This window comes from Lonchura striata, chromosome 1, assembly GCF_050655825.1.
Source record: "Lonchura striata isolate lonStrDom1 chromosome 1, ASM5065582v1, whole genome shotgun sequence".
In the NCBI taxonomy this organism is placed as follows: domain Eukaryota; kingdom Metazoa; phylum Chordata; class Aves; order Passeriformes; family Estrildidae; genus Lonchura; species Lonchura striata.
The window spans coordinates 68,093,261-68,101,288 of record NC_140703.1 but is presented as its reverse complement, the minus strand read 5'-3'; the positions used below and the strand labels follow the sequence as shown (position 1 = coordinate 68,101,288).

General features: G+C 36.1%; 1 protein-coding gene and 1 long non-coding RNA gene across 18 annotated transcripts in view; both read left to right on the top strand.

Annotated features, from left to right (window-relative positions):
- Positions 1-6,414, top strand: part of LOC146768708 (uncharacterized) — a 31,883-nt gene extending 25,469 nt beyond the window's left edge. The window contains exon 2 of the long non-coding RNA XR_014955201.1: positions 1,841-6,414. This is a non-coding gene — a long non-coding RNA (uncharacterized LOC146768708). The remainder of the gene's footprint in view (positions 1-1,840) is intronic.
- Positions 1-8,028, top strand: part of NBEA (neurobeachin) — a 450,877-nt gene that overhangs the window by 36,135 nt on the left and 406,714 nt on the right. The window lies entirely within an intron of this gene.

The following is an 8,028-nucleotide window of genomic DNA, read 5'->3' as shown; positions in this document are numbered from 1 at the left end:
GGAATTTATGTATTTTGAGATGTGTATCTCTCAAGCATTCACTGTTGCTAAATGCAACAAAAGTTGCATTTAATTTTAATTTTGCCTTTAGTATTACTGTTTCTGCTCAAGTATATGTACACCTGAGGCAATTGGGGCCTGTCTGAAGAAATTGTATCCCTGAGTGGATGAAGTTTATGGACAACTTATACTACAGCAAGGAGAGCCCCAAGTTTCTATTACATAATGATCCATTTATTGATGGATGTAAAATGCATAAGATTTTTCCTGGATTCTTAAAAAACTACTTGAGAGATCTGACTACGTAAAAAAAACCCAAAAAGCATCAAATGTTTCGTGCATGCACTCCAAATTAGGCTGTTTAACCCCTCATGTCTAGACAAGTAATATGTTGTTCTAAAATGAACTTAATCTGCTAAACAGACCAGAAATTTATTCTAGTTAATGTTTCATTTAATTTCTGTACCTTTTTACTATACTAAATTGTGGATGGTGTGGCATTTTTGAATATGGCTGAGGGATGTTTGTGAGGTGGTATGTTGACATTTGGACTATATGAAAGGTCCCTTCTGACCTTTATGATTCTGTGTTTTGTTGTTTGCTGTTGTGTAACTTCTTCATCTGCTGTGCCATTGACCTAAAGACAAAGCCATATTAGATGTATTAGGAGCATAATATGTTAAAATATTATCCAGTCATCCAAAATAGTCCAAAGTTTAGTGTTTAATTCTAAAAGAATATTTATTTTTGGAATTATAAAGTTGGCTGTTTTCTTGGACTATCTTGGCTTAGGTTAAATATGTCAGTGTTATAAAATACTTGAAGGGTTTTCTGTAGGGTTATGTGAACAGAGGAGATGTGTATTTCCTAATTTCTGTAGATGTTTTTACAGGAGACTCATTATCCTGATTTAAGAACAGGCAGATAATATAATTTATTTGTAGTGCCCATGTAAGAATGCCACTGATGAGAAATTTACATTAACTTTTAATATTTGCACTGAATCACCCCGTCCTGTGAACGCAGGGTTCACATTTCGTATTATGGATACCTGAGCAGTTAAGGCACGTCTAGAGGAGTGGTTTAGCAAGCAGTGCTGTAGTATCAGGAAGTCAACTAGAATTTAAAGTTTACCAGCTATGACTTTCATCATGTACCACGACATACTACAGTGCAACACTATTATTATCAGTGTTTAGTGATTGTAGAGTTATGGCATATTGTTAAGTAGCATGTGACGAATTTTCCATCAAAGTATGTATATATACAGATTCAAATATATTGATATACACACATTCAAATATATTGTTCACTATCTTTGTTGTTTTCAGGGTGTGTATGTGCTATTTATGTACTTATTCTTACTCTTTTGTTTGAATTAGAAAGCATGTGTGCAATACAAATCATTAGTGTAGCTGTTCTTGCTAGCAACTAACAGTTTTCATGTTACTTGTTCCTGAATATGGTTTTTACAGTTTTTTAAACGTCACCTTTACTTTGCTTGAGAATGAACCAGTATTTAGAGATCAGGACTGTTTTTCATTTGCTAATGACAGATTTAGTATCAGTTATGTTATACGAGGCAGGCTGCAGATCCTACAGTGGGAAGTGTAGGAGCATCATTCAGAATTGAAAGGGGGATACCAAATGAAGGGGCTACTCTGCATGCTTATGCAGTATTGTTGCATAAAAGTGTAGCAATGCAGTGAAATCAATGATTAAGAAGTTCTGTATCATCATAGTCATCCCAGTTTGCACTTAAGAACCACCTCCTCAGGTTTTTTCATAGATGCTGTTACTCAGCTAAATCTCTCATTTCTTCCTTACATCCCTTTTTCAGGTTCCCCACTGGAAATATGGGAAAACAGAAACATAGAATGTGCTGAGTTGGAAGAGAAGCATTATAGTCACTGAATCCAACTCTTGGTCCTGCACAGGACACCCCAATAATCACACCATGCATCTGAGAGCATTGTCCAAACACTTCTTGAACTCTGTCAGTCTTGGTGCTGTGACCACTTCCTTGAGGAACCTGTTTCAGTGCCCAGCCACACTCTGAGTGAAAAACTTCTTCCTGATAACCCTTGATTTGGTTTCATGCTGTGTTTCCTTGAGTCCTGTTACCAGTTCCCCTCATGAAGGTGTTGAAGACCACAATGAGGTCTCCTCCAGGCTGAACAGACCAAGTGACATCAGCCACTCCTCATATGGCTTCACCATCCTCACCCTTCACCATCCTCATGGCCCTCCTTTGGATGCTCTTTAATAGCTCAATGTCTTTTTTAATATTTTGGTGCCTAAAATTGCACATAGGACTCAAGGTGAGGCTGCCCCAGAGCAGAGCAGGACAATCCCCTCCCTTGCCTGGCTGGCAATGCTGTGTCTGATGCCACCTAGGACATGCCTGGACTTCCTGGCTGCCAGGGCACTGCTGACTTACATTCAACTTGTCATTACACAGGACCCCCAGTCCCTTTAGCCAGTGCTGTTCTCCAGCTACAGTCTGTACGCACAGCCAGAGTTTTGCCATTCCAGGTGTAGAATCTGACAGTTTTCCTTATTAAACCTTGTATGGTTTGTCATTGCTCATTTCTTTAATTTCTCAATGTCTCTGGCATGGCCTCTCTGCCAGCTAGGGATTTGACAGCTCTCCCCAATGTGATGCTTTTGGCAAACTTAGTATTTCCTCCAGGTCTGTGTCTAAGCCATTAATAAAGATGTTGAAGAGAACAGGAGTGAAGATGGAGCTGTGCAGAACCACACCAGTGACCAGTCACCAGCCTGATGTCACCTCATTCACTAAAACTTTCTCTGCCTGACTGGTGAGCTGGTTGCTCACAGCTTGTGTAACAGCTATCCAGCTGAATGTGGACACTTGGTCCGGAGAGATACCATGAGAAAAACAGTATCAAAAGTTTTGCTGTAGTCTAAAAAGGTAACGTCTACTGTCTTTCCAAGATCGAGTAGGTGGGTTACCGTGTTGTAGAAGGAAATCAGGTTTGGCAAGCAGGTCAGCTGGGAACTCTTCCCAAGACCATCACAAGTCATCAGGAGAGGCTTTGCAGTGACATCACTGAGCTCTTTGAAGATTTTTTGATGAATCCCATCAGGCCCCATAGATGTTTAGGGATTCAGCTGGAGCAGCAGATCCTTTACAAGGTCAGGGTCAACTGAGAGTTGTCCATTCCCTCAGTACTGGTCATACAGCATGGGATCAGGTTTCCATGATTTCATTCTAGTCATCCATTAATTTGCCAGCACTATTTTCAGACTACTTCCAGGCAACGTTGATAAATGCTATTAATAAAGTTGCTACCATGTGAATCTTTTTCCTAGATGAGTATGATTTTTCCCTTTATGGGAGAAGGAGGGAATAAGCACTGTTTAACACACTTCACTGTATCATTTGATAGATGAACTGTTGTCTGAAGATAATTCCTCTGAGCACAGGATAACTTCTGTCAAGGAAGTTTCTTTTCTATCATTTGTATGCTGTATTGCTACTTGTCATCCGAGAATGCTTGAAAGAGATGCAGGATAAGGTGCATTAAATCAAGCTCTTTTTTTCCAATTTAGATCTTTTGATTGCTTTTTTACACAGATGTTCATGTCATGCTGGACTGCAGTTTCCTGTATGGAGCTGCATGGCTATTTACGTATCTTTCATATGGATCACATGCCTGACTTAGTATAGCTGATCATTTATCAGTGTCACATGGATGTGGATGCAGAGCTATTTTACTAAAGGATTTCATAATTTCTCACTTGTTAGACCACCTCACTTAATGAGGATGTGAAGATGAAGCATAATTTTGTTTAATGGATACTGCTCAGGAGACACATCTAGGATCTACCTATGCCATAACATAGGCTGTAAGTACAACAGCAGTCTGCTAAACACAGCAGTTTAGCACAGTTTTATTCTAGCTGGAAGCCTTTAACTGATAGCACCTCCATGTTTCATAAACTAGCCAACTGTAGTAGGCATTTTTTCTGTTAAAAGATTATTTCTGTACAATTACTGGTAAGGTTGTGTAAGATATTTACCTGAATAACATATGGAAAGTTCAAGTCTCCTTCTGAAGTATCTTTCCAATCATGGTCAACAGGGAGAGACTCTACTTTTCTGTTCTAGTTGCATTTTTGCTTTTCTTGTATAAAATGGACAGTAAATAAAGCCTTAGTCCTGCTGGGAAAATTCTTTAATTCCAGATTCAACACAAAAGATGTCATAATGGCTCATGTGGTCTTTTAGTGGACCTCAAAGATTTTAGCATAGATAAGTGAAATGTCTTTTGTGGATATCAGCTCTTCATTCATAGTAAAGCTCATCCATGATAACTATTCATTTTGAAAGAGGGGCAATTTAGTGGTTGGTGTGTCTTATGTGGAGGAGAGTTGAAAAGAAATACTAAGTATCAAACCATTTCAAAAGAAGAGCTTTTTTTTTTTTTTTTTTTGTGGCAGTGCTTGTTCCAAAATAGAGTACTACTTTTAGATTTCCTGCTGGCATTTACAGATCAACATAAATTATTCTATGGAACTAGCAGATTATTGGTGATTATTTTTAAAGATGAAAGAGTTCATATTCTCTTAAAATGCGCATTTTGATTTGGGCCATTTACCTTGTAAAGTTTTATGTTAGCTAAGATCTGAACATGTGTTAAAAAAATCTGTAAGCTAGCATAGGCCATTTTTTGATTCGTCTGTATTTGTTTCTGCAATAAAAGCAATTAATGTGTTCTGTAAGGTTTTGACCCTTGTAATGCTCATTTTGTGAGTGAAGCAAGGTATTCGAGTCAGTATGTGGGAATGTGAAACATGTTGGAATAGCTCTGAGTTTTAATGCAATGAGGTATGAATATGCATATTTAATGCAGATCTTAGCACTATATGATTAAGTGTCTAAATTTTGTAGCAGGTGAAAATAGATTTCTTTTCATTTGTCTAGCATCCAGATGGTACATGGAGGAAAATAGGTTAATCCCTATTTTGTATACAGAACTAGTACATACTGATTAGCAGATTTCTTTTCCATGGAAATTTCAGTCTGGTTACAGTAGAGCTCTGTTCCATCGTTGTTCCAGCATTTCTGTTTTTATACGGATATTGCATAATGTCAAGATCTCTGTGATCCTGAAATTCTTGAATGTTATGATACAGCTTTTCTTAATTAAATCCTTCATAAGAAGCACAGTATTAAATGGATGTCATGGATGTTCTGCTGTGGTCTATCAAACAATACTCCGCTTCACTGAAAATGGTATTTGCAAAAATAAAATCCTTCACTCATGGTCAAAAAAGAAAGGGAAGTTTGAAGATAATCATGGTTGAAAGCACTGTCCTGATCCCTTATCTTAAATTTTTATATCTCCTTTGCTTTGATTTAATAGCAGTTGTAGAATTTTCTTTGGAAATTTGTCTACATCTATCAAAAGGTTTTTTTTTTTTCTACAGGCTATATGCACTTGAGAGAAACCAGTACACATAAAGGAGGTCTGCAGTGACTTACAGAGAGTTACATAGGGCTAAGTAAATACTTTTCAGTTTGTGAATTGGGAATCACTTTCTCATACTGACATGATGTTGATGCCAGAAAGGCAACAAAAGCAGAAGAGGCTTCTAATCAGCATTTTCCTAGTGCAGTGATTGGTTGTTTGGTGGAAACCAGATATGGAATAATTTTGTTGTGAGGCAGCTGGAATAATTCCAGAAGACTCAGGAATGTCTGCATTACTTGAAAGCAGTCACAATCCTTTTCCATAGAGGTAGTCAGACTTTCCATGATACAGTCAGATTAAGCTAAAAAAACCCCCAAAATTTAGAAGTTTGGGGTTTTTTTGTTAGTTTTTTTTTCCCTTGTTCTGTTTTTTTTATTAAGTTTTTAAGTAAGTCACATTAGATTGACGGTCCTAAGCTCTTGGTTTGTCAAAGCTTTTATGTCTTTACAAGCTGTCATATTTATTGCAAGTATCGAAAGTGGCCTCTTTTTTCCTCACATGTTGTTAGAATTCACTCTTATGATTTGGCAATCTTTTTTTGTTAACAGTCTATTTAAATATATACTGTGAAATTATTATCCATTCATTATATAGACAATACAATGGTAATTTTAAATGTTTATAATGGCTTTCAGGTGAACTTTTTCACTTCAAAAATACAGACTGCAAATATTTCTAGGTCAAATAAAGTGATAGTTTCAACAATCATAATTGCAAGTTTCCAAAACAGAAAACTTACCTCTAAGAAAGGAATACTTTTTTGCATTAAACATTTTAACATGAAATTTTACTTCTTAAATGTCTTGTTTGTTTTTAGCCTTTTGCATTATTAGATGCAGGCCTAAGAAGAGGCTGATTAGTGTCTATGGAGGGAAAAAACCTGTTTCTTTTGTTTAAGAGTAAGAAATGTAACCCTAACAAACCTCACCATTCTCCAGTAATCCTACTGGTAAAGCATGTTTCTTGGATTTACTTCAGAATCCATTGTTGTTTTTAGGGCCTACTTTTTAGAACCTTACCTAATTTTCTTGCCTTTTCTCACAAGAGATTTGGAAAAGGCCATAGAGAATCTTTTCTTGCATATAAAATCAAATCGGTGCTTACAATTAGTTGTCAGCACTGAAGCAGGCTGCAGCCCTAGACAGAAACCACAGGGATTTCTAATGTTTCTGCCCCTCTTTTTTTTTTTTTTTTCCCTGAATGTTGATGTCTTTCAAATAAAAAAATGTAGATTCTTCTTTAATTGTGTTACTTCAGAAATCAGAGCTAATTTGAATATAACCATTTAGTGGTATACTTTCCTGAAATTTCTAATTGAGGGAGACTTTTTTTTTGGGGGGGGGGAGGGGGAAGGAGTAAGTATCCAAGCCTTTGGGAGTGTGATAAAGAATTTTCTAAAATTAGGTCATAATCTTAATTCAAAGTAATTTATTAAAGGCCTATGTGTGTCATTTCAGAGCATCAGAATTGTATGAATTTTATTGTGTTTGTCTATCACTGTATCTTCTACTTCTATGCTTTTTCAGTTATGTTTCATAAAGGAAAGCTCATTGATTTTTGCCATTAAGATGTTCTAACATACCCCTAAATAAAGCCTCATTCTGAGTTTGAAGCTGCCTTTGGTCAGTGAGCATCTAAGCATAGAATTTTTGAGCTGCTTTTGTTGGTAAATATGTGTAATTTTAGGTGTTCTAATTACAGTTTCTCACAATCTTTGCAATTAAAACAGCTGCAGGTGGTTTGAGACTCGGTTAACTGAGTTTCTGGGTCTTCATGACATTAGAGCCTGTAGGTCTGCCTTTTCACTTATATTCATAGATTAAAAAGAGCTGTGGGGTTTGGGTTTTTTCTTTGGGTTTTATCTTAGGCTGTTTCAGTAATTGAATGAACTGATAATGATGAAGGTACTACTAAACTTTAATAACAAACTAAAAGTCTATTTGAGACTTCTTTGTTGAGTAATGGTTTAGCCCTTCAGCAAGCAGACTTTGATACTTAAGCAATGAATGTTCTGTTTAGCTAAATTTATTTCTTAGATGTCTTAGACTATGCATTACTACAATGGGTTTACAGTTTATGTGATAATTTTAAATGTAATTTAAAATTTAGTTCTAATAAATGCTTACTATTAAAGAAGAAATTTCTCAATTATTTAAACAGTTTTTGATGTGAGGAATTGAACTGACTTAGATACATGTAATTTTCTTTGTTTAGTCTTGAATTACTTACAGATATGGGACATTGTCTCTTTTTGCCTGCTTGCTGAAATTCAGGCCAAGCTCTCTAAAGGCAGGGACAATTTTTCTACTGTATTCATAATGTTGCTGGTTTGAGTTCCTTCTCTAACTGTTCTGATAAAAGAGAAATATTTGTTAAGCATTCAAATACAAACATTTATTTTACAGTAATAGAAAGGAGATAGTTGTTGCAAAAAGTAATAAGAAAAAACAACAAAAAATTCAGTTGGTGTTTGCTGTTTGGTTTTTGTCTGTCTCTTGAGCAATTACTGTGTTGCTTTATATACAGA